Raw genomic sequence first — 6376 nt, 5'->3', positions numbered from 1 at the left:
CTGCCAGAATGTTAAGTTTGGTTTAAAATTATCTAGGTCTTTGACCAAGTCATAATCTTTAATAGGATCCAAAGGCTTCTCCAGCCGGTTGGGGAATGTGGCTACACCCATTTTCATCTTTCCTTTTTCTGCTAACAATTGCTGCATCAGCACTTCCTCTATTTCTGAAAGTGCTTCTGTATCATCTATCTCTTGGGCCTCTGGTCCTGTCTCTGGGACTGTCTCTGTATCCTTCTGTGGCATTGTAGTGCTCTGTATTGTACTGTTCTGTTATGTACTGCTCTGTCCCTCTGTAGGTAGGTTGAACTTCACAGTCTTGGCAGGAGAGTCATTTCCATTTTGAACCACTAGTTCCTTCTTTTTGGTGTACGTCACAGCGGCAACTTCCAACTCGACCAAATTGGAAGCAGGTTCTTGTACCTTCCGTTGGCTATCAGTGACATTGGCCTTTACAGGGGCTGGACTGGGACAATCCTTTGCAGTGTGGCCTTCTCCTTTGCATCGACTACATAAGGGCTTGTAATCCACTGACCTTCTAGGATTTGGACAATTTGGTGAAATGTGTCCCTTTTCCCCACATCTGTAACACTCCACCTCAAATCTCTGACCACCGCTGTCGTCCTCTGTAACTTTGAGAGGGAAACCTCCTTGGACAGAAATTAGGACCAAACTCTCTAGGCTTGGGTCCAATATCCTATGTTGTCATTTTAGATTCCAGCAAGTTGAATCTTGCATTTTCATCCTTCTGTCTTCGTTCATGCATCTCTTTCAGAGAGCAAATATCCTTTGTATGGTTCTTTCGCAAACAGTAAGAACAGAAGGCTCCAGGAATGGTTGGTTTTCGGGTACATTCAGTGGCTAAATGTCCCACTTGATGACACTTTCCACACCAAGTATTTGACCGCATCACATCTCTTCTGGCTCCTGCAAAAGTGGATATATTGGCGGTATTCACCTTCAACGTCTGTAATTGCTCTGTAATCACATCTAGAAGCTCTTTCTTGATACTTGCAACTGAGTTGGATAAGTAGTCCTTCAGATTTTCACCTCCTGCAGTGCTTATTGTAGGGTTTTGGAAAGCTTCTGTAATTACTGCATACACTGGTTGGGTAGTTCCAGAAGGTCCTCTGTTCTGGTTTTGATTCAGAGCTCCTGTTGAGACTTGGGGTTGTTGATTCCAGTTGGTAGGATTCTACTGATGTTGAGTCACCATTGGAGAACTGTTTGAGGCCACTATTGTTGTGGTTGAACCATCATCTGAGGCACTGTCGTTTGCAGTGACCACACTGGATTAGGTGCACTATACTGTGGCACTGTTTGCATCTGGGGATAGGGGTAGGGAGCTGTTCCTGGGACCGCATTTGATGGGTATACCATTCTAGGCATAGGAGGAGGTAAGACTTCTCTTCCTGGAGTCATTGACAGCCTTGCTTCAACTTCATCATACAGTCTTGCACCTTTGACTGTAGCTTGCAGATTGACTGGTCTTCTCAATTCCACGAACTTGCGAACTTCTGGTTGTAGGCCCCTGATAAACACTCCTTTCTGGATACCTTCATCCAAATGATGGTTAGTCCATCTCTTCAGGATGGATTCCATTCGCGAGACATAAGCTTCTACTCTTTCTCTAGAGGACTGACTTAGGTTCATGAACTCCTCTCGCATCCGCTCTTCAAAACCTTCACGCCTGAATTTAGTGAGGAAGGCCAACTTTAGGTCATCCCATGTGCCAAAAGTTCCTGTTGCTTGTCTCTCATACCACTAAAACGCGCAGCGCCTTTGAAAGTGGCGGGGAATATTGCTAACCAATGCTCAGGGGTTCTGGCATTGTTAGCCACACATGCTACCATAAACTCTGCTACATGAAGATCAGGGTCTTCATTGTACTCTCCCTTAAAAACTGGCAATGGGACTACATTTGCTGGCCTATCATCAATATTTCCAGGACAAATCTGACTAGGAAGGGGACCTTGAGTCGCCATGGGGACTTCTGTAAAGAGTACTTTTAGGGCGTCAAAGGAAGCTTCTGCTGCGAGCTCGTTCTCAGCTTTGATTTTTGCCTTCTCTCTTCTCACGTACCTCTGAACTCGTTCTAACGCTTGCCTCTTTATTGCGTCATTCATCAGGGTGTTTGCTTCAACCAGTTGGTCTGGACTCAACAAGATAGTATCCAAGAGGGCTTTAGTCTCTGAGGGATTCTCTGGCCAACATCTCCTCTACTTCCTTCTTTTCAACATCTCTGAATTCAGCTTTCAAACCACTACAGAGGGGAAGATATTCTGTTCTAAAAGTATCAAAACTCATTCTTCTTAGGATCGTTGTTGCGTCATTATAATAATTCCAGCTTCTGAGGGTTTCAACAGTGTATGTTGTGAAAAACACTATGTCTACCAACTTCCACTGGGTTGCTAATTGAACAAACAGAAGATTATCAGTGCACCAAGCATCCCATGTATCTTGCTGTTGAGCATCCACGAACAAATTTCAACTTTTTTCCTTCTTGTCTTCGTGAACCTCTACAGACCAAGACTCCTGAAGCTTCTTCACAATCTCCCACTTGATGATGTATGGAAACTTCTCAATGAATACCAAATCTTCCATGGATGGTCATTCTCTCTGTTTTTGCTCTTTAGTTTGTTCCCAAACAGTTTGCCACCAAGATACAAATTTCTGCTGCTTCAACAAGAAGAGGAAACAGTCCACCACATAGAGCATGCATCATGATGGTGATGTGTTTCCGCCATTGTGGGATGAAATTCTTGTGGAGAGTGGCTTTGATTATGAGAAATTCCAACTCTTCAGTGGAAGAAGGAACTTTACAAACATCCATTGAATTCTTCTCTTCTTGGCAATGCCATTTCCTTCATTTTTAGCCTCTTCTGGTGCTTGTTGATGGCAAGTTTCCCCGGCTGCGCACCAAAAACATAGAGCCCCAAGAGGAACACCAAGGAAAAGGGAATTATCTTGTAAGAAAATCTATCTTGTAACATCAACAAGCTTTTATTTCATTCCGTTGATAATCAAAACAAAGAAAACAACAATTCTTCACGCAGCATCATAGAAGATATCTCCCATGGATTTGATAAAATCAATCATATTCTCCAACATCTTCATAGAATGCTTCAATAGAACAAATAACACAAAAGAATACACCATCTTTGAATGGAAATACATCACATATTATTCATCTTTAATATCTTCATAGTTCTCTCTCTCAATCTCTCATATACAGTTACACTATTTTCATAGATTTGACTATCTCTGGCTCTCTCTCACTCTCTCCATCAATAGTACATCATATACTCACTAAAATTCTCTCATAATAACCCTCAATAATCCTTCTTAGGTCGTGGATGCACCTCCCAAGAGGTATGTCTGATATGAAGAGTCACCAGAGCCACTACAGTGTCTTTTCACAGCTCACGACTGTCACTATCACTTAGTCTTCTCTTCAGTCTTCAGCAGCTGTTTCTTCCACCTGTTTTAGCTCTTTTGAACTTAGATTCATCCTTTCCAAAGGTTATAAAACTTTCCCAAAGTCACACATACATTCTACAGAACACTTACAGAAGGTCTACAGAACAGTCACAGTACAGTACCAGAACAGCTACAGTACAGTTACAAAACAAAGACATAAGATCTACAGAAGGTCATCAAAACCTCATAACTCATACTCAAACCATTCCAAACTCTAAAAAACTATTCAATAAGCTTTCATAATATCTCAATCTTCATCAATCATCAATCCATGCTTCATACAGAAGATAATCAGAACAAAACAAAAGCTATACAGAACCAATCAGAACCAATCAGAACCTATCAGAACATCACAGAACCTCATATCTCCACTGAAAATCATCATGAACTTCCAAAACGTAATCAATATCATCCAAAACACTCTCAAATACTTCCATTAACAATCATACATCACTCTAAATCCACCAAAAATCAATCATTCAGACCTCAAAAACAACAAAAATTAGTCAAAAATTCAGTCTTTTTCCACTCTCAACAGGATGCTAAGAATGCCTTCTTGCATAGTGAATTGCAAGAAGAAGTGTATATGGAGCAGCCAACAGGTTATGAGGATTTAAAGCATCCCACATATGTGTGCAAGTTAAAGAAGGCGCTCTATGGGCTGAAGCAAGCACCTAGAGCATGGTCTGACAAGATTGGAGAGTATCTTGTCAATATTGGATTTTGTATTTCTGATGCTGATCACTCACTTTATGTGAGAAATGGAGATGCAGGGTTTCTCATCATAGTCATCTATGTGGATGACTTGATTATTACAGGTGACAGTGATAATGGGATTGTTGAAGTTAAGGACTTCTTGAAGAGGTAGTTTGAGATGAAAGATTTGGGTGAGCTGAGATACTTTCTTGGTATTGAGGTGATCAGATGTGATGATGGTATATGGCTATCCCAAAGGCAGTATGGCTTGGATATGTTATCCAAGTATGGTATGACAGCATGTAAGCCTCTTTCAATACCATTGGAGCAAAATGTGAAGCTGAGTGCTCATGTTGGAGATGAGATAGAAGACCCTACTATGTTCAGGAGGATAGTAGGGAGTTTGATTTAAATGACTATCACAAGGCCAGACTTGAGCTATGTTGTTGGTCTTGTTAGTCAGTTTATGCAGATGCCTACAAAGCCTCATTTGGATATAGTTAGACGTATATTGAGGTATGTGAATTCCACTTTACATTATGGACTTTTTTATGAGGCAGGTAAGGACATATAGGTCTTTGGATACACAGATGCAGATTGGGCTAGTAGCATGTCAGACAGAAGATCTACAAGTGGATTCATGTTTTCCCTTGGTAGTGCAGTAGTTACATGGAGCAGCAAAAAGCAACCTACAGTTGCTTTATCGAGTACAAAGGCTGAGTACAGAGGTGTTGCTATGGCAGCATGTGAGGTGGTATGGTTGCAAAAGTTATTAGGTGATTTGGATGTGCAGGGAGATGGTCCAATTGTCATTCATTGTGACAACATGAGTAGCATACAATTAGCTAGGAATCAAGTGTTCCATGCTAGGATAAAACACATTGAGGTGCACTATCACTTTGTGAGAGAGGAGGTATTTGTAGGAGAGATTGACTTAGTATATGTCAGCACACAGGATCAGATAGTTGACATTTTCACAAAGGCATTGGGTGTAGAGAAGCTTCAAAAGTTCCGAAGCTTACTTGGAGTTGCAGAGATAGAGTTGAGCTTGAGGGGGAGTGTTGAGATGGCAAGCTCAACACGTGCGGATATTGATGATGGACCGCCTAGCTAGATGGGTCTGCACATCTACACTTAGCACGTTGGTGGTCATTATGATACTCGCATAGCCATTGACTTATCACTTACTATATTTAGTTTGTTACACCTACCTATAGGTGGCAAAGATATAACGCCAGTCGATTAATGTAGTCGGTTATGCACTGTTTGACGTAGAAGGCCACTTTCCTTTATGTTGTATCTTATCTATACTTTGTGTATATTATAGTGTGTGAAAGAAAAATAAGAAACCATCAAGAAAACGTTTTGGCCTTCATCTCCCTTCTTGTGTTCTTGAGTGAGCTTCCTCTTGTGTATACAGTGTGTGTTTGGCGCAGCAGCTCAAGCACATTCCCCCATCACGTGATTCTTGACATCTTTGCCTACGTAGTTATGCCCTTTGAATTGACGAACTCACTAACCACATTTCAAAGGCTCATGTGTGCCATTTTCAAAGACATACTTAGGGAAGAGTTAGAGGTATTTGTTACAATCTATGTGTCCACTCCAATTGGAAGGCACACCTAAGCAAGCTCCGAGTAGCCTTTGAAATATGTAGATTGTATCGTCTCTTGTTGGAACCCCTTGAAATGCCAATTTTCTGGGTGAAGCACAAATGTATTCTAGGGCACGTGGTGTCAAAGAATGGCATTTCCACTAAATTCTTGAAAGTTAGGGCTATCGTCAATCTTCCACCACCAAACTGACTACGAGGGAGTTCAGTGCTTCCTCGGACATACAAGGTTCTATCGACAATCTGTGTTAAACTGTGCATTAATCGCTAGGCCTCTATACAAATTGCTAGTGGAATGAGGAATATGAATGCACATACGAAGAGTTGACGAAGGCTCTAACCACAACACCAATCCGACGAGCCCCAGACTGGACCATAACCTTCCACATTCACATTGATGCCTCGAAGTCAGCCATGGTGGGAGCTGTGTCGTGCTAGCTAGGTGAACACACTTTAGACTATCCAATGAGTTGTGCTAGTAGACAACTCACAGATACTAAGATGAACTACTCCACCACAGAGAGGGAGCGGTTAGACATGGTGTTTACAATAAAGAAATTTCAGCATTACCTTTTGGCCACACCTTTTGTC

This window comes from Lygodium microphyllum, chromosome 10 (assembly GCF_053477565.2).
Source record: "Lygodium microphyllum isolate KBCC chromosome 10, Lygodium_microphyllum_v1.1.10, whole genome shotgun sequence".
Classification (NCBI taxonomy): domain Eukaryota; kingdom Viridiplantae; phylum Streptophyta; class Polypodiopsida; order Schizaeales; family Lygodiaceae; genus Lygodium; species Lygodium microphyllum.
The sequence above is the reverse complement of the archived record's forward strand: the minus strand, read 5'-3'. Positions refer to the sequence as shown.